The 23,759-nt window shown below is 48.1% G+C and overlaps 1 protein-coding gene and 1 pseudogene across 1 annotated transcript in view; one reads left to right on the forward strand and one right to left on the reverse strand.

The window, feature by feature from the left end:
* Positions 1-23,759, forward strand: part of KIF26B (kinesin family member 26B) — a 478,254-nt gene that overhangs the window by 5,018 nt on the left and 449,477 nt on the right. The gene's annotated exons all lie outside the window — the stretch shown is intronic.
* On the reverse strand, positions 4,317-4,946 carry LOC123585731 (annotated as a pseudogene).

Raw genomic sequence — 23,759 nt, forward strand, 5'->3', positions numbered from 1 at the left:
TAAATCCGTTTGTGTCTGTGTTTTATTTTATTAAAAAAATGTTTTTATATGTTTATTTATTGTTGAGAGACCGAGAGAGACAGAGCATTGGCATGGGAGGGCAAGTGAGAGGGGGAGACACAGAATCCGAAGCAGGCTCCAGGCTCCGAGCCGTCAGCACAGAACCCGATGATGCGGGCCTCGAACTCACAAACCGTGAGATCATGACCTGAGCCGAAGTCGGATGCTCAACCAACTGAGCCACCCAGGCGCCCCCATTTTTGTCCATATTTTAAACTTTCCTTGGAGAAAGACGTGAGGGTTGATGATTGTCACTTAGCCAAGATACCGTTAGATTTAGGGTTGACATATTTAGGGATTTTCTCATGAAACATTTTCCACTTTCGTTTGCTGATTTCGTGAGTACATTTTCCAAATATCCTCCAGCTGTGTGGGTTCTCACCCTGTGCCCACTGGTAGGTAGCAAGCCCTACTGAATCCCCCCAGTTTTGTGCCCGGGGCAGTTGGTTAAGGAGGGGAGGTAAGGTGCTGGCGAGCCCCTCAGGGGTGTCTGGCTGGCCCCACGAGTTCGACAGTGGCTCTGGTGGCCTGAGGAGTGACCACCGTATTCTGAGTATTCTTTAGGAGTCACGTGGCCACGGGGGAACAAGGCTCCGTGGCACCAGGTACCGCGATTTGGAGATTTCTAGCTCAGGTAACTGGGTGGGTGGGGTTGGTGTTCACCGAGGCAGGAACAGGAGGAGGGGCCGATTCGGGTGGAGCTCAAAGAGAGCGGTGATAACGGGTTTGGTTTTCCATGCACCGAGTTTGAGGTTTCTGGAAAGAGACAGAGTAGAGGCCGGTGTAGGACTGAAGGGGACTCTGGGTGTAGAAACAGCAACCGTGAGCTCCAGCCACCGTTCGCGACGCTCTGGGTTTGTCCTTTCAAATAACAACTTACCTGGCTGAGCAAAGATTTGTGCCCGGTGACAGACCGTAAAACATTTGGATTGACTTTTATTACTTCAGTCAGTTAAAAAAAAAAAAAAGTACTTCCTGGGTTTATATCATGTCTTTTCCAGGGCTGGGAAGCAGAAGTGGTCCAATAAAACAGAGCGTAGATGTGCAAAGCTACAGATTTGTTGGGATTGTCAGTAAAAACAGTCCTTTTGCGCGTCGTAGTGTTCCAGTGAGCAAATATAAAGCCATTTCGTATCTACTGTCTTTCCTGTTTTACACACAGTCGAGGCACCAAGCAGAAATAGGGGCCAAGGAATGAATCTCCCATTTTGGGGCTATCCTAGATCGTTCTGATAACGGAGACAGAACTTTTGAATTGACAGTGGAAACCCTAAGAAACATCAGCCCCAAAGAATTCCCTGGAGTAAGCAGAAATGTTCCAGGTTGGCAAAAGGGTATCAGACATCTGTTCATTTCCATATCAATACAAGGAAATCTTTTATGTAAAAAAAAAAAAGGTCCAGAATCACATTCCTATCTGATTTTTTTTTTTTTTTTTCCTCAGCCAAGTATTCTGGGTCCATTTAGGCCCCAGAAATATCAGGAAGATTAGCCAGACACACTGAGAAGGGTGGCCAGGAATCACAGAGATGAAAGAAAGGAATGTGTCATAGGGGTTTAAAAACACCAAACGTAGACTCTAAATAGCCAGAGCCCAAGGAAGTCTAGACTTGGGGAATATGTGTGTGTGTGTGTTTTCCTAGCTCCAAAACGGGTACGAAAAAACTATTTAAAAGTTCCTCCAGAAGCCGTGGTATGATTATTTAGAAATAGATACGGAATGTATTACATTTTAAACACGTATGAATTCTGAGAGCTGTGTATCTGAAATCTTTTAAGAACATGTGGCTCTTTTCAGAAAATGTTATTGGAGTCTTTTCCATTTGAGAAATATTTTAGATACGAGATCAGCTAATAGATAACATCACTGATGAAAAAGTCCTGTAGCATTTATCATTAAAACGTGTCTGAGACATTTTAGGGATTCTGAAAACATTCCCAGTAGAGACACGTGAATGGTGATCTCTTCCTTAAGGCTTAGCAAGCTATGGAATAATGGCATTTCATTCTACCAGCCTTTTAATTGTGAACCAACACGGTCAGTTTTTATAGTGACTTAATTCACTTTGTAAAAACCCCTGGGCTGTAGTAATTTCTTCCACACTCACTGCACGTAGGATTATTGCATTAGAAATGTGATTTTTAAATGGCTGAGGCTAGTAATTTGTCAGCATTTGGAAGGATCAAGTCAATAAACTTGAGGCAACATCAGTTGCTCTCTGACATATCACAGATTGTGTCATTCATTGGCTGATACTAATGGTGATGGTAATGGTGATGCTTACTGTCCTTAGCGTGTGCTGGGCGCTCTACTCCGATATACCCCTCCCCCACATCCATCTACCAAATCTATAGCAAAACAAAGATGAACCTGATTTCCTTACCCTGGAAGTCCAAGTGATCCACGTGGTTCAGATCACAAACCGAAGCATGAGTAAAGATGCCAGGAATGGAGAAATCCAAGGAAGCTCCCCCCCGCCCCACCAAATCCTTTGGGTTTTTGTTGGTTCAACTGCCCGAGTGGGAGACACCCCCCCTCCCCCCGCCTGGAGATTATTTTCATTAGTTATTTATTATTGTGATTATTTTTCCCGGGCTCCCAGATGGTAACATCGCTTTTAGGCTCTGGGGGCAGCGGGTGGTGGGAAAAATACGTGGGGCTGTGGGGATTCGGAGCTGCGTAATTTTCTTGGCTGGAGTGTACCGCAGGGGGACAAAGGACTTCCTCATATTCATAACCGTTCAGTTGAGACTGTTGCCTGTCCCTTCTGAGAACGCCCGGTTGGAGGGCCCTGCACTGACCTTCTGGGAGGAAGAGCTCTTCAGGGGGACGTCTCCGCACCACCTCAGTAAGGCTGCCAGAGTTCAACTCTGTTCCGTCCCGGCAAGGATTGCAAGTTGGCTGGCGTCTGTCAGGGTTCACGGTCTCTGTTCAGGGATACAAACCGCTTTCCTTTTTGCTATCTTGAGTCACAGGCTGACCATAGCATCTTTTCTTTAACCACCCCCCCTCCTTTTTTTTTTTGTTTTTTAAGCCTCCTGTATTGTCTTCCTGTTGCAAAGCAGCCCTGTTCAGATGGGTTCCCACTGACCTTTCATACTTAACTTAGACCAGAGATCTCTTAAAGTGCATTTACGAAGGTGCCCGAGGACCTGGAATAAACCCGTATCCCTAAGTTACTTTAAAAATGTTGATCAACATAGTAAATCAGTCTGTATCTGTCATACCACCTGTGGGATGCTCCGGGACCCATCTGAGAAAGGTGGATGTCAAGTTCATGGTTACAAAGGCTGTCTGTCTGTCCAGCACGTCCAGCTTTCAGAGGAATCCGCCTTTGTTTTTGTTGAGTGTTTGTATGCTTTCCTTTTTAAAATTTAGATATCAGATCCACTGGGAGGTTACTTTGGTGTATAATGGAAGGTATAGATCAATTTTATCTTTTTCTAAATGTCTATCCAGTTGTCAGCAGACCCTTTATTAAAACATCCATCTTCCACCCACTGATCTGAGACACCGTCATTGTCATAAAACAAATTTTCAGTTGCACTTGGTCTGTTTATGGACCTTCTGCCATGTTCTGTTTATCTGGTTCTTCGTGTGCCAGTTCCGCACTCTTTTAAATATAGAATCTTTGTAGTAAGTTTTAATATTTGGTAGGGCTCGCCCTCCCTCTCCCAAACAGTGCCTTTCCTTTCTGGGAGTTTCCTGGTTACTCCTCATGTTTTCCTGTATGCACTTTATTTTTTTTTTAATTTTTAAAAAATGTTTATTTGTTTTTGAGAGAGAGGGGGAGAGAGAGAGAGCGAGCAGGCGTGCACAAGCTGGGGAGGGGCAGAGAGAGAGAGAGGGAGACACAGAATCCAAAGCAGGCTCCGGGCTCTGAGCTGTGAGGACAGAGCCTGACGCGGGGCTCGAACTCACGAACCGTGAGCTTAATGACCTGAGCTGAAGTTAGATGTTTAACCAACTGAACCACCCAGGTGTCCCCCGCCACCATATGAACTTTAAAATCAGCTTGCCGGGGCGCCTGGGTGGCGCAGTCGGTTAAGCGTCCGACTTCAGCCAGGTCACGATCTCGCGGTCCATGAGTTCGAGCCCCGCGTCGGGCTCTGGGCTGATGGCTCAGAGCCTGGAGCCTGTTTCCGATTCTGTGTCTCCCTCTCTCTCTGCCCCTCCCCCGTTCATGCTCTGTCTCTCTCTGTCCCAAAAATAAAAATAAAAAAAATAAATGTTGAAAAAAAAATAAATAAAATCAGCTTGCCTAACTCCAAAAAAATATTTATTTTAATTGGGACCATGCTAAGTTTATATGTTAACCTGGGGGGTATTTGGTATCTTTTTTTTTTTTTTTTTTTTTTTTTTACAGTCTTGGAGTCTTTTATTTTTTTTTACACTTATGCCATGAATCCATAGGGAATGGGTTCCAACAGCTCAGGCTCCTTCCCGGTGGTTCTCACAAAGTGTGCTTCTCTGGGTGGGGCAGGGTGGCCCTTCAGCTGAACCCAAGTACCTTTCTCCTTGGCTTCCTTCTGTCTCTGACCATTTTCCTTCACACGCTTCAGGAACCTATCTCGGCCCCTTGAGTGCTTAATGTGCTCAATCCACACATTAATTCTCTCAGCGAGAATCTTGCCCTTCACTTGTTTGTTTCCAGCAGTGACAACAGCATGCCGGTGACGTCGTAGACTCTCCCAGTTTTGCCTTGGTGACATTTGTGGGGCATTCCTTTTTCAATAGTGCCCATTCCCTTGATGTCCACAATATCGCCTTTCTTGTAGATTCGCATGTATGTTGCCAAAGGAACAACTCCATGTTTTCTAAAAGGCCTAGAGAACATGTAGCGGGTACCTCTCCTCTTTCCCTTTGTGTTGGTCGTTTTGGCGAATTACCGGAAATGGCAGTTCTGGCCAAAAGGCAGTATTTGGTACCTTTATGATGTTGAGTCTTTCCCAAGAACAGGAAGTGTCATTCCATTTGAACAAGTCTGCTTTTCAGCAATTTCATTAGTCAATTAATGAATTAAGAGGGGGGCGGGGCAGAGGGAGAGGGAGAAAACTTAAGCAGGTTCCATGCTCAGTGCAGAGCCCCGCGCGGGGCTCAATCCCGTGACCCTGGGCTCATGACCTGAGCTGAAATCAAGAGTTAGGCGCACAATCTACTGAGCCACTCCGGTGCCCCACTTTTCAGCAATTTTTAAAGTGTTTTTTTTTTTCTTCTGTAGACTTTGTGCATTTCTTGTTAAATCTGCCCTTAGATATTATATCTTTTATTGCTGTTACAAATGAACATCTTCTCTTCTAACTGAGGCTTGTTTATGTGGAAGCAGGATATTTGATTTGTATGTTCACTTTATATCCTGTTGCTTTATTAAACTCTTTAGATGTCTTTCTCGGTTTTTAAAACTGGCATTCTTGGGTTTTTGAAAGCGTTTGTCTTACAAAAGTAGAGATATCATTAGTCTTTTTTTTTTTTTTAATTTTTTTTTTCAACGTTTATTTATTTTTGGGACAGAGACAGAGCATGAACGGGGGAGGGGCAGAGAGAGAGGGAGACACAGAATCGGAAACAGGCTCCAGGCTCCGAGCCATCAGCCCAGAGCCCGATGCGGGGCTCGAACTCAAGGACCGCGAGATCGTGACCTGGCTGAAGTCGGACGCTTAACCGACTGCGCCACCCAGGCGCCCCTCATTAGTCTTTTCCTTTGCTGTTTGTACCCCTTTAATGGTTGTCTGTTCTTTGTTACATTGATTCCCGCCCCCAGTACAGTATTCAGTGGTAGCAGGTACGGGGGAATGTGTATGGTTTTTCCCATTAAGACGCTGACTTTTGTTTTATTTTAGTTTTTTAAACTGAAAAAGTTAATTTTTTCATGTTTATTTATTTGGGGGGAGAGAGAGAGAGAGAGAGAGAGAGAGAGAGAGAGAGAGAGAATGAGTGAGGGAGGGACAGAGAGAGAGGGAGACAGAGAATCCAGGCAGCCTCCATCCTGTCATCGCAGAACCCAACACAAGAGTCAGACGCTTAACCGACTCAGCTACCCAGGCACCTTCCCCCCTTTTTAAAAATGTTTATTTATTTGAGAGAGAGAGAGAGAGAGAGAGATGTTGGCTTTTGAACTAAGGTGTACGTATAGTTTTACAAATTAAGGGAGTACCCAATTCTCATTTGATTTAGGAATGGGCCCTATGTTTTGCCAAATGTGTCTTCAGGCTTTAGGGAGGTCGATCATATGAGTTTTCTCCTTCAATCTATTTTTTTTAATCAAAAATTAAAAAAAAAATTATTTACTTTTGAGAGAGAGTGAGAGACAGAGAGTATAGGTGGGGATAGGGTTTTTGTTACTGTGGGTCTGATTTTTGAGAAAGGTTGTGGATAACAAAACTGCTTTGGGCTCTGTGGAGCTTGAAGCGGGATGCTCCCATGAGTCCCAGGAGCATTCAGAGCTAGAGACATGAGTCTGGGAGATGTTGGCTTGGGGAGGGTGGTGGGATCCCCAGAGGGCGAGCTCTCCCTGGAGGATGTCAGAACACAGAGCTGTGGGACCCACGGACATTGAAGGCACAGACAGCCTGAGGAGCCGGGAAGAGAGATCAAGGAGAGGCCAGAAGAAGGGGAGGAAAATAGGAGACAGTGGATTCCTGGAAACAGAGAGGAGGTAGGAGTAGGGGTGGTAAAGGCCAGATGCCTTGCAGAGATCGAGGAGGTAAGGACTGAGGTTTCCCTTGATTTAGCAACTAGGAGGCGGCTGGGAATCTTTGTTAGAAGAGTTTCTGGTGCCTGGAGAGAGGCAGGCAATGACGTTGTGTCTAGGAGTGGATGGAGGGGTGAGGGCAGTTGAGGTAGCATTTGAGTTGTTGACAACACTAAGGTTAAGAGAGATCCATTTTTAAGGCGCTTACAAAACTGACGTTAAAAGTGAAGATCTGGGGTCAGCAAACTTGGGTGGAAAATCAGATTACATCACTGTGTGACCTTGAGCACAGCCTTTCTGAGCTTGGTTGTTCTTCGTCCATACAATGGCAGCAATGATAGGACTCCCACCAGGGTCGTTGTGACGGCCAGTGAAATGTGCGAGGTAATATTCAACCATGGCTTTGTTTTCATTCCAATGACTTTGTCCAGGAAAGTGAATTTTATGCAAGGCCCCCCTCTCTCTCTTCCCTCCCTCTGTTCCTTCCTTCCTTCCTTCCTTCCTTCCTTCCTTCCTTCCTTCCTCCCTCCCTCCCTCCCTCCCTCCCTCCCTTCCTCCCTTCCTCCCTCCCTCCCTCCCTCCCTCCCTTCCTCCCTTCCTTCCTCTCTCTCTTTCTTCATTTTGCCAGTGTCTGACAGCAAAAAAGAGAAAGCAGTGGTCAGAGAAAGTGGAACCATTCAGCTCCTCTCCTTTTCCATTTCCTCACCTCCACGTGAACAAAGCACTTAATGCATCCCCCTCTGGGTGACTCCACAGAAAATTTGGGGGTGCTCAGTTGACAAAAATCGCCACTGCTTTTAGTTGAGATGGCCTGAATAGGGGTGGAGATTCCTTGTCACAGATGGAAATCCCTACCTTAAGCCCCGCCCCTCAGGAGGCCCCCCCCCAGGGAGCATCGAAAACCTAGTAGTTAGCATTTCTGCCCAGGAACGAAGGAGAGCCCGGCTCCCCCCTCACCTCCCCCACCCGGATCTGGGCAGCACCAGGAATTTGGGCTTATCTGCCTTCCCATCCAGCTTTATCTTTCTCAGACAGTTTTCTTTGCAGTTATGCTTTGCTGATCCTATCGCATCGATTCCGACCAGACCTCGCGGAGAAGTCTGGAAATAGAGACACCCTCCCCCACCAAGCGGTATTTCCTGCACACATCTCAGCTGGCAGAGGGTTCTTGTAAACTCTTACCCAGGAAGGGTCGATATTCCTGTGCTGCTACGTGGGCTAACGTATCAGAAGGCTCTGGAGTAGAGTGAATTCTTTTGATAAGCAGAACCATATCTAAGTATATCTTAAGTGTAATAGACCACATTGTACCTCTGAGGGGCTATTTTGATTCGTGGTTTCAGCTTAATGGAGTTTAAGTTCAATATTTTGCCAGCCACACAAAGTTTTTGGAAAAAGGCTTAGCTCTCTACCCACAGCATGGTTTAAAAACCTTTGATAGTCCTTATGCACAAAATGTCTTTATTTTTAAACCGTGAGCTGCAAATAATAAGTTAAAAATCTACTCTGCCACCACAGAAGTGACAAAATGTGGACTTTCATTACTTCTTTATCTCATCTGAGTGATGTCTGAGACTTATAATTGCTAATTCAGGACTTCCCTCCCCTCCCCGCCCCCCGAAGTTAACATAGGAACTTAAAGAGCTGAGATTTTCCTCGGGTATGATTCCATTTTTTTTTTAATTAGCAGTGATAAGCGGCTACACTTCCCGGGGAAACACTACCGTCTTATTTATAGCGGTTGCTTTCCTTGGGGTTGGAATTCACTGTTTCCCTACGCCCTGCTCCACCTAAATGGTGGTTTCACGCAGCCACAGGAGACTTACTTATTAACTGAGTAAGACACCAATAACAACAACCCTCAACTGTTGAGCTCTCCAACCAAGCGGCTCCACAGAAATTAAACAGCTGAATTCAGGCAAACAGCTAGCAACCACCATTGTCTAAGAAAAATAATCGGCCTCCTGGCTCAGTTGTGTGTCTTTCCAGAGAGGGACGTCCTGGTCCTGAGCGTGGCAGCTGACAGTGACCTGGGGTGCCCTCCCTGCTGCCCCAGCTGTGAGCGGGAGCGTCACATCTCTGCCAAGCCAGGCAGCATGGCGATGGGGCCAAGGGGTGGACGGGAGAAGGACGGAAAGGGGAAGAATAAGATAAGGGGATGAGGAGGAGGAAGGACAAGAGTGGGGGCGAGAGAAGCAGCAAAATAAAGGGCTGGTGGTTGGTAAGCATCTCAGGTTGACTGTAGTCCCAGATGGGTTTTTTTTTTTTTTATTAAAAAATTTTTTTTTATACATTTATTTATTTTTGATAGAGCACAAGCGGGGGAGCGGCAGAGAGGGAAGGAGACACAGAATCCGAAGCAGGCTCCAGGCTCTGAGCTGTCAGCACAGAGCCCATCGCGGGGCTCGAACTCACAAACCGTGAGATCGTGACCTGAGCCGGAGTCGGACGCTTAACCGACTGAGCCACCCAGGTGTCTCCAATCCCAGATGTTTAGAGGAGAGAGGACCGTCCTTAGACAAGGGGACAGAGATGCAATCTTGTCTCCAGCACTCATTAGCACGGTGAGCTTGGGCCAGCCGGCCAGCCAGCCAGTGCTTCATTTGTAAACCAAGAGGGCCGGAGTCGGTGGCCTCTGCGGGTCCCTGTGAAGCCGGAGAGGAGCCCCGACACTATGGAGCCCAGTCCTTGCTCCCAGAGTCCAGACGGATAAGCTTGACAAGGCTCTCGATGGATTTCTGGCTGAACCAGGAGCCCGGAGCTGTTCCGTGGGCGGCCCCGTTTGTGGGCCTCCCACCCTCGGCCGGCCAGGCCTGTCCTCCTCGTTCGCCCGTCCAAACAGAGGTGCTCAGCACTGCCATCTCCGACGTGTCTACGTCTGGAGTTCGGGTCATCAGCCGACGGACAAGACTCTTCCTGTTTCTTAAAAACGCTGTTTACTTTATTGTCTTCTGTGTTTGTATGCAGAAATAAACTTGGGCAGACAGAAGGACAATAGGTTTTATAAGAGCACTTTGGTAAGGAACGTTTGAGAAAAAATATTGCCTTAGGTATAAAGACTGCTTATAGTTGTTTGTTGGGTTATTTTATTTTATTTTATTTTTTTGCTTGTAGTTTTACAGGAAAAAAATCTGCCGTCCTGATTAGGATTTAGAAATAAATTTTTAAAAATTAATTAATTTATTTAGAGAGGGAGAGAGTGCAAGAGAGGAGCAGAGAGAGAGAGAGAAAGAGAATCCCAAGCAGGCTTTGCGCTGTCAGCGCAGAGCCCGATGCGGGGCTCGAACCCACGAACCGTGAGCTCATGACCTGAGCAGAAACCAAGAGTCAGACACTTAACCCGCTGAGCCACCCAGGCGCCCCAGGGTTTAGAAATAATTTGCGGGGAGTTCATCTTGGGTGGCAGTATAGGGACATCCGAACTCCCGACATTTTATTTGTCCTTCTTGAAAAAAAATTCTACCTCTAGATTTTTTTTTCTGAAACCTTTTCACCCTCTTTGATTTCTCCTTCTTCCCTTTGCTCTTACGAGCACCTAGCCGGGGCCATACTTGTTGAGACCAGTATTCACGCCCCCCCTATGCCGTGCGCACGACTCAGGTGTGATAGACCTGCAGTGTGGAAGCGTGGTCTCTGGGGGAGGCAGCGGCTCGCCGCGGGCCGAGTCCACAAGATCCGTTCGTTTTTGATCCATTTCGTTTTCCTTCCTGAACCACTCACCCAGCTTGTCCTTAAAGTGTCTGCTTGCCGTGAACCGTTCCCCGAACTCCTGTTTTGACTAGAATCACTTTGCATCGTAGTCTGAACGCAGCTCAGGGAGCATGGCTGTTAGGAGCCCAGCTTCGCGTGGACTTGAGCTGCGCTAGAACTTCGGTGCAGGGACAGTGGAGAGCAGGGACAGAGCAGGCACAGAGCACCCCTTGTCCCTTCTCGTTCTTGCACTGGGCGCGGGTGCGCGTGTGCATGTGGATCGTGCTCCCCGATACCGTAGCCTTTGTTTTGCCTCCGGTTCTTGTCCCCCGAAACTTGCCCGGGTTCCTATTTGTGAAATTCCCCAGAAGCTTTTCTACCCTCCCGGGCTGTGCGTGTGCGCACTGCGCGGGGGCCGCGAAGGGAGCATCCGGGCTGGTAACGCGGTGGACATCCTGTCTCAGGTTTCAGACGTTGTCAGGCCCAAGCTTTTATGGGAGGTCAAGGCAGCTAATAAAGCGGTCTGTGCGATTAAAAGGGCATCGAGCAGCGAAGGATGGCAGACCGTCGCGGCAGCCGGCGGGCGCAGGCAGGGCTGACAGCTGCGAGCCCGCTAATGATGGCTTTACGAGCATTTTTGCAGCCAGGGTGGTAAATGCAATACAAAGACCTGGTTTTAATATGCCCAGTCAAGCTCTCTGCTTCCCACTCGGGGAAGGGAGTTGCTGGCTGTGGGCTTTTTTTGCGGCCGTAGTTGGTGCTAATTTACTTTTCTATGGAGCGTTCCTTGTTATTAGTGACTCTCTGTAATGGCCCTTTTCGGTGGGCGGGAGGAGATAACAGAGTGATGGAGAGGTTTAGGGGGCTGCCGAGGGTCACCCAGAAAAACCTTGGGCTCCTGACGCTCCATCAGGCTCAAATAGGATTCACGTATGCGGCGGTTTTGACCGTGTGGATCTCCCGGACTCTGAGCCCTGGAGCAGAGTCATCTGAGGTTTGGTACCTGTGCACCCAGTAGGCAGTCTTTTTCTTTCTTTCTTTCTTTCTTTCTTTCTTTCTTTCTTTCTTTCTTTCTTTCTTTCTTTCTTTCTTTTTGAATATGTGAATTCTCTGAGGACTTCTGGACTTTTGGGGAAAAAAAAATCTCCTTTCCACTTCTGTGTTACGGTGACGTCACGGGGGACGAGGGAGGAGGCCGACAGAGGAGGGGGATGCTGGCGGGGTGCGGCGAGGAGGGCCGTGATGCCTTCCCACTGACGTGGCCTCCTGTTCTAGAGGGTGGCAGTCCACAGGATGAAATGTGAGAGCGGCTCATTCACCCGCGTGGGTCCTGGCCTAGGTGTTTATGGTTTGGTTGGTTTAGAGGTCCTTGAGTTTCTTGCGGGTTGAGATGCCCTCGTTCTGGCTCGATGTCCCCTGGTTGTATTCGCTTCTGGTCTTGCAGAATAACGGAACGTGGGAACGCTCCCTGGATGCTTAGGGTGGTCCCAGTTTTCCAGGGAGGAAACTCACCTTCACTGGACAGAATTAAGCTAGAAGCTCATGTCCCCAGACACCGGCCCCCCGGGTTTCATTTTTCCCTTCATCTGATCGTGGATCCGCACAGTTGAGGCTGTGCTGCCACCATTATTTGGTGGGATGGTGACACACAGTCACGTCCAGGCTGGAGAAGCCCTTTCCCTTCAAGGCTTGGAACAGCCACAGTTCAGAGGGGAGAAATGCCGTAGGCTGGTTTCAGGTCCTTCGGGGCATAGTCGCAGAGAAGTGAGATGGTTTGTTCCAAAGGCACGAATGGGGTCATGCTGGTTCTGAACACAAACAGTAGTGTCCACCGCTCCATGTTAGGTCATTTTAGAAGGATCACGAACTTTCCAGAGCTTCTTTGTCACCCTCACGCACGGCGACATTCAATATACTATGTCAGATTAAATGAACGCCGTTAATTTTTAATGTTATATGTCACCTCTACTCCTGGAGACCTCGGAATATCTTTTGGAGTCATTAGCATTTTGTAATCATAGAACAATAGCACAGAAAGGAGCCTTAGAGGTGATGTAGCGTTGGGTGGCTTTTGTTAGGAAAAGCCTGGTTCCTGCAGCCAGACCACGGGGCTTTGAATCTTTGCTGTGTCGTTTGCCTGCTCAGTGGACTTGGAGAGGCACGTTCCTGCTTTCCGCCTCAGTTTCCTGGCGTGAACAGGAATAACTGCTTCACAGGCATGTTCTGTCTGGCACATGGTAGGCGTTCATTAAATATTAGCATCCAAACTGCCATTTTCTAATTTTTAGAAAAAAATTTTTAAATTTATTTTTTGAGACAGAGAGACAGAGCGTGAGCAGGGAAGGGGCAGAGAGAGAGGGAGACACAGAATCCGAAGCAGGCTCCAGGCTCCGAGCTGTCAGCGCAGAGCCTGATGTGGGGCCCGAACCCACGAACTGTGAGATCATGACCTGAGGCCAAGTCGGACGCTTAACCGACTGAGCCACCCAGGCACCTTAAACTGTCATTTTCTAGAAGAGACAAGTAAAACTTACGTCTCTAGATGGGGGGGGGGGGGGGGGTCTCCTGACCCCAGGGTTCATTGCACACAATTAACATCCAGGGTGTTTATTTTCCATTCTGTCGTTAGCCACGTCTGTCCATCTCTCCGTTCATCTGTCTGGTCTGGCCAACATTTCTTTGGCCGTCACTGTATAGGTGTGTGGTCCCGGATTTGGTGCCGGGACAGGAAGGTGGTGAAGACAGAGCCCTGCCTTTGAGCCTCACAGCCCGGGGATGGGGGGGTCGCTGCGCTGACTGCTGCCATATCTCTTCCACGGCATCCCTGCCGGAGATGACATGGCTGGCTGTGGAGTGGGATGGAATGGTTTCCAGGAGAGGTGACGCTCGCCTGGATGAGTAGGAACTAGTGGGCGAAGGCTGAAGGAGGCAAGGTCTTGGCCCCCCCCTTACCTCTCTTCTCTTAGAAGAAGACCGGCCACGGGCAGCCGGGAGCCCGCCAGCTCCTCTCTCCCGTCTGCTGTGGGACGGTGTGCGTCCCGGGCAGGGGTCACGTTCCTCTGCTCCCTAGGAACCGGTCCAAGCGGCAGATCTCTGTGTGCCTACACCAGAAAGTTTTACACAGGCCATCGTCATCATCACTGAGTAAATGCATGACGGCGGGCAAGGAACTCTTTTTGAGGGCAGTACGTTCAGTGCTCCCCCGTGTAATAGTCATTCGTACGTTACCGTAATTATATCGCACGGTTTGCAGTCAGCTAAAACAACCCGACTCATTAGGTCTGGGGTACCTATGTACCGCAGTATGTTTCATGGCTGTGTAACTTTTCCAGATCTGTCGTCACATTTTGCACGTGTAGCTTTTTGGGAGTTAGACTGAATGGGCACCTTTAAAGATTGGATAGGTTAATACAACCTGATGTTTATATAGCTGCTTTTTTTCAGGCTACTGTACTGGGTGGGCCTTTGCTTCCATTCAACAACTATTTGTACAGCAGGTGGCTCGTGCCAGGCGCTGTTCTAGGCCTCGGGGCCCCTGATCGATGTCACCAGGGCCTCCCTGCCTGCTCTTTTCTGGTGCAGTGCTGATCGGAGTTTGTGGGACTTCGGGCGTTAGCAAGATACTCGCCTTTTTTAGAGCTGTCTGACACTTCCCCGCAGCATCTATATCACACTATAAAGCTCCTGGGGCATCCGGGTGGCTCGTCCATTGAGCGTCGGACTTTGGCTCACGTCATGATCTCGCGGTTTGTGAGTTCGAGCCCTGTGTCGGGCTCTGTGCTGACAGCTCAGAGCCTGCTTGGGATTCTCTCTCTCTCTCTCTCTCTCTCTCTCTCTCTCTCTCTCTCCCACCCCCCCCCCCCCGCTCCTCCCCTACTTGTGCTGTCTCTCTCTCTCTCTCTCTCAAAAAAAAAAAAAAACCAAAAAACAAAAAACAAAAAACACTATAAACCTGTTAAGCTTCTCTTGCAAAAGCCTCCTTCAGACCATTCTCATGGACTCTGGCTAACTGGGAGTTTCTTTCGGTGGCTTCCTGCTCATTCCTTACTGCCTTTCCTGCTTCGGACTTCCCACAGGGTGAAAAGCTACAACAGTGGCTTTTGTCGGCAGCAAGGCCATCGATGGCACAGGAACCGCTTTCAGATGCTGCTGATGTGGCCCAGACTCAGTATCGTGACCCAGAAGGTGAAAGGCTACCTATTCCATTACAACCTAGAGCCAGTCCGCCTCCAGACCTGAGTGCGTTTCGGCAGAGAAAGGAGGACGGATAGGGTGACACGCACCCACTAGATAGCAGCTAGAAGTAGGTGTGGGAAAATATAAGAGTGGAGCTTCGGTTTCTAGAAGCATCTTTGTAAAGGGCGTTACTGAAGTTAAATACAAGAATATCAACGATGCCATCCTGTAGTCCTGGAGTATGAGGTGTGTATGTGTAAAATCTGTTTGCATATGAGCCGTGAACATATAGAGTAGATAATACATGTGAATTACAAAGGACTGGGTTCAGACGCGGGAGTTTTTTTCTCTCTGTGCTGCAGTTTCGAGAAAGGGTGAATTCTTAGTTACATCGTTTAGCTCTACCAAAAAGGAGTGCGGGTCTGAAACAATCTTAGAAGACTGAAACACACTTCCTTTCCAGGTCTCGGGGTCAAGCCTCGTTCCCTCTGGGTGGCTGGCAGGTCACCTGTGCCGTGGGCATGGTTGCAACGGGTGGCTCAGCGGGGTGGCCACTTGAACACGAAGCCCCAGAACAGGGAGCTGGGAAGAGGGAAGTTACGTTGGAGGCTGGACTGCCTTCCACCTGGTTCTCCCTGTAAATACCAGCCAAGGGCATTTCCATTGGCTGAGATCCTATGAGATTCTGTCCAGTAGAGATTTGAGGGGGAAAAAAAAAACCCAGAAGGTACAAAAAATTAGAAGAATTTTGTGGCAAGATGTAGAAAGTCACTGAGTCCGGCCATGATCCAAAAATAGCAAGGAGGCCGTGATCTGAGTTCTAAGGTCTCTGTTATTGCATTAATGTTTCCTTAAAAGCCTCCTTTTGTTCTATTCTTTTTTTTTTTTTTTCTTTTTTTACTGTTCATTTATTTATTTATTTTGTGAGAGAGAGAAAGAATGCGATCAATGGAGGGGCAGAGAGAGAGGGAGAGAGAGGATCCCAAGCAGGGTCCACGCTGCCAGCACAGAGCCTGACTTGGGGCCCGAACTCATGAAACCTGAGATCACGATCTGAGCCAAAACCAAGAGTCAGACGCTCAACCGACTGAGCCCCCCGCCCTGGGCACCCCACATTTGTTCTATTTCTAGTTGTTTTCTCTTCCCATCTGGAGTTAGAAGGGTAGAAGCCACAAGCATAGAAACATTGCTTTATCGAAGGTGGTGAAATTTGACTGCAAGCGTATTCCCTGTGAGACAGTGGAATTATTTTTGGAAAAAGTATTTGTTTAGGAAGAAGCAGATCTATGGTCTGTGAAGATCATACCAGAATTTCCTAGTAAGGAGTAGGTCATATTCTATGGAAGGGGATCAGAGATGGTCAAGAAAGGTGGATCTTTAGGTCTAGCCTGGGATTTTATTTCCTTTTTTCTTTGCATCCCAGCTGGGCATCTGGAATGTTCCCCTCTTCCCGATGGCCCTGTATGTTTGCTGTATTTCAGAGGCCAAACGCTCTGGGCTTGGTGTAATCTGCTCCCACCCCTGTTCGTTCCCTTGATTAAGCTGCACGCCCTTGACGGTGGTGTTGGCCGAGGAGGGCAGAGTGCTGAAGGACCCGACGCCTGTTGTGTAATATGCCATATTAGCTACTCCCAATGGAGAGTGATGGGAGGTGACTGGGAATCTCGTTCACGCCTTTCATGCTCAGTACGGGGCTTTGGGGACCCTCAGAGGGTCTCTCCTGCTATTAACTGTGACTTCCGCTGCCATGGGGGGGCGTACGGCTGACAGGATAGGCCGACGGGTGATGGATCCTCTGAATGTCAGGTGGTTCTTTCTGTGACTTCTGGAGGAGACTTTTAAAAATTTTTTCTTTATTTAAAATTTTTTTTAATGTGTTGAGAGATAGAGACCTTAGAGCGTGAGCGGGGGAGGGGCAGAGAGAGAGGAAGACACAGTCCAAAGCAGGCTCCAGGCTCCGAGCTGTCAGCCCAGAGCCCGACGCGGGGCTCGAACTCACGAGCCGTGAGATCCTGACCTGGGCCAAAGTCGGACACTTCACCAAATGAGCCACCCAGGCGCCCCGTGACTTTTGGAGGAGATATTTACTTCTCGGTAGAACATGGTGTGATGCATTGAACACTGTGTGGTACTTTTGCGAACAGGGGGTTTGCAGGGAGCTATGCAGCAGCCTCGAGGGCCGTTTGCTATAACTTGTGCGTAGACACACAAAGGCGTGGCCGGTTCCCCCTGGTTTTGAAAGAAGGAAAACCCTGTCTTTATTGATCCCTAATTCCCCCAACACTACCTGTTAACAAAAGAGGAGTGCCAAGCCCCCTTAGCGCTTTTCTTGGGTCAGGGGTCATGCGGAACCTGGGCCATGGTGGGTGCACTTGAGCCTGACCCATTGCTCACCAGCAGCCAGGAGAACAATGGCGGAGAGCGTGGCCTCCTGGGAGCCGTCACTACCTCACTCTCTATGATTCGTGGCTTCTTGGTTTCGGTTTTACTTGTCCCCTCGTGATGGATAATGGTGGTGGTGGTTTGGGCCTGTTTCTGATTAGTGAAATGACCCTTCACGCGAGGCTAAGTGAAGAATGCTCTCCCGAACCTCCAGAACCCTGGGTTTTCCTGTGGCGAGTTGAATGGCCTCAGGTCCTGCGTTCTCAGACCGAGAAAATAAAAGGTGTGGTGTGGGGGGATTGCAGCTTTTTGTGGCGAGAGAAGGTGGAGGACCCACTGGGGAGGCAGCCGGGGGCAGAGTGTGTGTCTTTGGCATCGAGGTGAGGGTGCCAGGCACCCTGATGACTCTGGGCAGAGACTACACGAGTTTTGCAACTCGAGCTGCTGCTTCAAGTGATTCTAGAATGTTCCGGAAATATGTAGAGCACCTTCTAAGTGCCGGGCATTGCATTAGGAGCTCGGAACTTTCAAGTACAACCAAATAACTGAATGTGACCTTGGGGTTGCTGTCCTGGGTTTGGGGCTATGTTTTAAAATTAAAAAAAATTTTTTTTAACTTTTACTTATTTTTTTTTTTTTTAAATTTTTTTTTTAACGTTTTTATTTATTTTTGAGACAGAGAGAGACAGAGCATGAATGGGGGAGGGTCAGAGAGAGGGAGACACAGAATCTGAAACAGGCCCCAGGCTCTGAGCTGTCAGCACAGAGCCCGACGCGGGGCTCGAACTCACGGACCGCGAGATCATGACCTGAGCCGAAGTCAGCCGCCCAACTGACTGAGCCACCCAGGTGCCCCAACTTTTACTTATTTTTGAGAGACAGAGAAAGAGAGCACGAAGGGGCGGGGCAGAGAGAGGGAGACACAGAATCCAAACCAGGCTCCAGGCTCTGAGCTGTCAGCACAGAGCCTGATGTGGGGCTCGAACCCAAAAACCGCGAGATCATGACCTGAGCCGAAGTTGGACGCTCAACTGACTGAGCCACCCAGGCACCCCTGGTGGTCTGTATTCTAAGCTTTTTCTTTCTTTGTTTCTAAATGTTATATTTAATTTTGAGAGAGCGAGTGCGAGCTGGGGGCAGAGCAGAGAGAGAGGGGGGACAGAGTATCTGAAGCAGGCTCTGTGCTGTCAGCCCAGAGCCCAGTGCAGGGCTCGAACTCACGAACCGTGAGATCCTGACCTGAGCCGAAATCAAGAGTCAGACACTGAACCGACTGAACCACCCAGGCGCCCCAAAGCTTTTTCTTTTTTAACTGTGGTAAAACAGACCTAAAGGTGACCGTCTTCACCACGTTCAAGTGCACAGGCCAACAGCGTTAAGCACATCCGCGTGCTGGGCAACCATCCGCCCTCAGGTCTGTCTCATCTTCCCAAACTGAAACCCTGAACCCACTGGACGGCTCTCCATTCGGCCTTCCCTGCGCTAAGTTATTTTGAGCCAACATAGTGCTGGAAACACTCCGGAGGAATGTTCTAAGGAGAAAGACCTGAAAGATTGTTTAAGTCACCCATTCACGTATTCCTGCCTCAGACATCCCTGAAGCCCCAAATGTGTGCCACTCTCTGCGTTACGTGCTACAGATTCAAAACCAACCAGACGTTGGTCCCAAGAGCTTTTACCAACTCATGGAGGAGATAGATCGAGCCTGAGTCTTCTCACATGGAAGCCGGCCATCGATGAGCTCAGAGGCCAGCTCACTGCACGGGAATGTGGGATCGTTATTTTTTTAGTAGACTCGTTGAGATATAATTTACATGCCATCATGTAAATAGTTAAAAAAAAAATTTTTTTTTTTAAGTAGGATGAGGGGCTTCAACTCCCAATCCTGAGATCAAGATCTGAGCTGAGATCAAGATTCAGACGTTTAACCGGCTGAGCCACCGGCTGCCCCCAAACGCACCTGTTTTGAATGTACAATCCAGTGGGTTTTAGTATATTCCCAGAATTTTGCAGCTATCAGACCCATCTAATTTTCGAACATTTCTGTCACCCCCGCTCCCCTGTCTGCCCATCTTCTGAGCCACAGGAAACCACAGATTTACTTTCTTTTTCTATAGATTTGCCTGTTCTGGACATTTCACGTACATGGACTCATGCAGTACGTGGTATTTTGTGACTGGCTTCTTTTACAAAGCAGAATCTTTTTACGGTTCGCCATATTGCAGGATGGGTCAGAACACCATATTGGAGGGTGGTATTCCATTGCGTGCTCATCGGTGGCTGGATAGGGGTGTGATTTCCAGTTTCTCGCTATCGTGAAAAATGCTGTTATGAGCATTGGGCATCAGTCTCTGTGTGGACATATATTTTCATTTCTCGTGGGCAGATACTGAGGCCAGGAATTGCCAGTGTCCGTGGTAACTCTGCGTTTAACATTTTGAGAAACTTCCAAGCTGTTCTCCAGTGCGGCCACCCCGTTTACCTTCCCGCCAGCAACCGATCAGATTTCCTTTCTCCACATCCTCACGGGTTGTTGCTGTGGTCCCGTCTTTTTGACTCCAGAGGATGTGAAGTGCCACAACTGTGGTTTTGATCTGTGTTTCACTGACGACTCGTAAGGTCGGGCATCTTTTCAGATATTCATTCCGCATTCTCAACGTTTTCTTCAGAGAAATGTCTAATCAAATCTTTTGCGTCTTTTTTAAAAATTAAAAAAAAAGTATTTATTTATTTAGTTTATTTTAGAGAGTGGGAGAGCACAAGCAGGGGAGAGGGGCAGAGGGAGGGAGAGAATCTCAAGCAGGCTCTGCACTCAGCATGGAGCCCAGCACGGGGCTTGATCCCACGACCGTGGGATCATGACCTGAGCCGGAATCCAGAACTCGATGCTCAACTGACTGAGCCAATCAGGCGCCTCTTTTGTTCACTTTAAAAAAATTTTTTTTTAACATTTATTTATTATTGAGAGACAGAGGGAGACAGAGCATGAGCATGGGAGGGGCACAGAGAGGAGGAGACGCGGAATCCGAAGCAGGCTCCAGGCTCTGAGCTGTCAGCACGGAGCCCGACGTGGGGTTCAAACTCACAAACCGCGAGGTCACGACCTGAGCCGAAGTCGGACGCTTAATCGACTGAGCCCCCCAGGTGCCCCTTTGTTCATTTTTTAATTGGGCTTTTTGTTGTTGTTGTTGTTACTGAGTTGTAAGAGTACTTTATATATTCTGGATATTAGTCCCTTATCAGATACGTGATTGGCTAGTGTTTTCTCCCAGTCTGTGAGTTATCTTTTCATTTTCTTGATGATGTCATTTGAAGCACAAACGTTTTATTTGTGATGAAGTCCCAACTTACCAACTTTTCTTTTCTTGCTGTGCGCTTGGTGTCCTATCTGAGAATTCACCGCCTAACCCGAGGTCATGAAAATTCATTCTCATACGTTATTTTAAGGGTTTGATGGTTTTAACTTCAATTTAGGTCTGTGGTCCAGTTTGAGTTAAGATCTTTCACTTTTCCTGCAGGAAAAAAGTGTCCCCGGACTCATTCAGGTCTCAACAAGATCGATGTGGATTTTCTTTCACGCTCTTTAAGGTTTTAACACAGCACACCTGGTGGCCATCACATGCTGGGTGGGGTCAAGGTTGCAGAAAGTGACGTGCGAGTTGGCCGGGGTTGGACATCCTGGCAGAATCTCTGAGGCGTCTTTGGACGGCTGGGAGATGGGCCACATAGGCAACTTGCAGGCAGGAGACGGGCTCCAGGACCTTGGCGCTAAGTAGAGGAAAGCTTGACCGCCTGACCAGTGTCACTGGTGACAAAGCAAACGAGCCATCGGGGAGAGACCTGGTGTCATGGCACAATGAAGTTGCTGTGGCACCTGGGCAGCCTGCCAGGCAAGCTGTCACAGGGCAGACAGTGATCAGGACTTTTGCTGGCGTGCTGTCATGGAGTTAGTTGATAAAACTCTCTCTCCATTCTCGCTTTCAGTGTTTTTTGTTTTTTTTTTTTTTTGACATCCTGCCCTTCCCTCCTGCAGAAGGACCTACTTTCCTTCCTTCCTTCTTTCCTTCCTTCCTTCCTTCCTTCCTTCCTTCCTTCCTTCCTTCCTCCCTCCCTCCCTCCCTCCCTCCCTCTTCCTTCCTTCCTTCCTCCCTCCCTCTTTCTTTCTTTCTTTCTTTCTTTCTTTCTTTCTTTCTTTCTTTCTCTCTTTCTCTCTTTCTCTCTTTCTCGTTTATTTATTTTTGAGAGAGAGTGCCAGCGGTGGAAGGGCAGAGAGAGGGGGGCGACAGAGGATTCGAAGCTGGCTCTGTGCTGACAGTAGTGAGCCCGACACAGGGCTCGAACTCATCATGAACTGTGAGCTCGTGGCCTGGGTCGAAGTTGGACGTGCAACCGACCGGCGCCCCCGACCCAGGAGCTCTCTTAAGCACACCTTTGGTTTTCTTCCCAAGTCCCCCAAGGATCAGCTCTAACTTTTGGGGAAGTGGGAGGAGGTGAGCTGCTACGCTTAGTTGTACCAAAAACCAAGGCCAGTGGCATAGGATAGAAGTCACTAGATGCATTGACCTCATTGGATATTTCCTCTTGAGGCGTGAATCATAAAAGCAAATTGAGAGGTAGCCTGTCAAGATGAACGTTAACTTTGTAACTTGAGCTCCAGGCCAGGTCTGAGAACAACTTTGGGCACATTGCCGGAAACAGCTTAGCCCCCCTGGCAGACTGAGCGATCATGGAGAGCAGGGGTTGGTCTTAGGTGCTGACCTCGGTGTTAAACACAGATTGTCATCACACACAATTACACACCCCGTGCGCATACTCTCCGGGGAATCTCTGGTCCCCGTTTCATGTTCTTCCATTCACCACTTGAGTTTAAACTCTTGGGGGAGAGTACTGAAGATCAAACGTGGCCATCTCTCCTGCGTGACAATACGAAGAGAGCCAATATTTAAAACTCTCAGTTTGTGTAACAAACCAAATATGGAGTACCAGTTCTCATCGCGAAATGCTATATCCATGGTTTACCTTTTGAGAGAAACTTCCCCTTGGTGCAACTGAAGTGAGCTTTTCAGGAATTCTCTCATTAAGTATGCAAGTGCACCTGTACCTTCTATCTCCCAGGGTGTAGACAGAGGCTGCGTAATACCTAGTAGATGGTTGTTAGCAAATGTGGCTGTTTGGTTTCTTCCTCCTAAGCCCGAGAGAACTGACACGCGTTTATTACTGCTGCAGTCGATAGAGATGTATTATTGGACACGTCTCTTGTTTGCAGGGCACAAGTCTGTCCAAAGCACCGACTTAAACCTTTCTGTGGGTGTTTACATCCCAGTACAACGGGAAACCATATGATTCTAGATTGGAATCCAAGACACTCAGACCCACAGATAATTTTCAGAGCCAAATTTTTTGTATTGCTTCTCTGGGATTATGCTAATCACCCGATTCAAATTCAGTTCAACCCACATTTTTGAGAGCCCGCTGTGTGCTGAGGCAGTAGAGATACTCGATAAGATGTGTTTCCAGCCTTGAAGAAGAATCTAAAGAGAGGAGAGTCTGGACAATATCCAGAGATGTGTATTGTGTTGGGACTAAGTCAACGTAAACATCCTTTCTTAGGTCGTCTCGTTACTCTGAAAGTCAGCTCTGTTCTCCATCAGCGAACACCGTCATCTGTCTTTTCTCTTTGCGAAGCCTGACGGGTGGCAGGCACATTGCAAGCCTTTGTCACAGGAGTGGGCAATCATCTGATATTGTAATGACCAACATCAAGAATTCCACTTGCCACCAGGGGTGCCTGGGTGACGCGATTCAGCGTGCCTCTCTTGATTTTTGCTCAGGTCATGATCCTGGGGTCATGGGATCAAGCCCTGTATCGGGCTCTGTGCTGAGTGTGGAGTCTGCTTGGGACTCTCTCTCTTTTGCTCTCAAATTAAAAAAAGAAAAGAAAAGAAAAAAGAATTCCCCTTTGTCACCAGTTTATTCATATTTTTAAGGTTTATATTTTCTCAAATTGGTCTTCACTCCCTGACCACATGTGTGCTAGTTTTCTTTTCTTTTCTTTTCTTTTCTTTTCTTTTCTTTTCTTTTCTTTTCTTTTCTTTTCTTTTCTTTTTTTAGTGTTTATTATTTGAGAAAGAGACAGAGAGCAAGCAGGGGAGGGGCAGAGAGAGAGGGAGACACAGGATTGGAAGCAGGCTCCAAGCTCCGAGCTGTCAGCACTGAGCCCAACGCAGGGCTTGAACCCACAGACTGCGTGATCACGACTTGAGCTGAAGTCAGCCACCCAACCAACTAAGCCATCCAGGCGCCCCCATGGTTTTCTAATTAATAGCAACAGCAACAAAATCCCCAAAAAGTTGAGCTCAGTTGGGGTCTGGAGATGCAGGAAGTGTCCCCTGAGAGTCGTGTGAAAGCTTCCCCTGCAAAGAACGGAACCATTTCCTTAACCTCAGGCTAAATGTCACCCACCAGCACCTTCCTTGGAGTCTTCATTTTCCACTTCGTTTGGGTGCAACTAAACCCAGCTGAATAATCTTAGTAAGTTATGCCCTGGGACAAGGCAACCTTACAGTGTCTGTGAGGAAAAGTGAATTTCAATAACTAGGGTCGAAAGGAGTTGTTTTTGGAGAGTAACAGTGAAAAGCAGTGGGAAGTCCCAAGGTCAGGAGTCAGAACACCTGGGGACTGTAGTCCCACTTCCTGCTCTGAGAGCCGTGCGTTGAATAACTTCCCTCCAGTTTGGTCTCCTACAGAGTGGGAGTCTTA

The sequence above is a fragment of the Leopardus geoffroyi genome, chromosome C3 (genome assembly GCF_018350155.1).
Source record: "Leopardus geoffroyi isolate Oge1 chromosome C3, O.geoffroyi_Oge1_pat1.0, whole genome shotgun sequence".
Taxonomy (NCBI): domain Eukaryota; kingdom Metazoa; phylum Chordata; class Mammalia; order Carnivora; family Felidae; genus Leopardus; species Leopardus geoffroyi.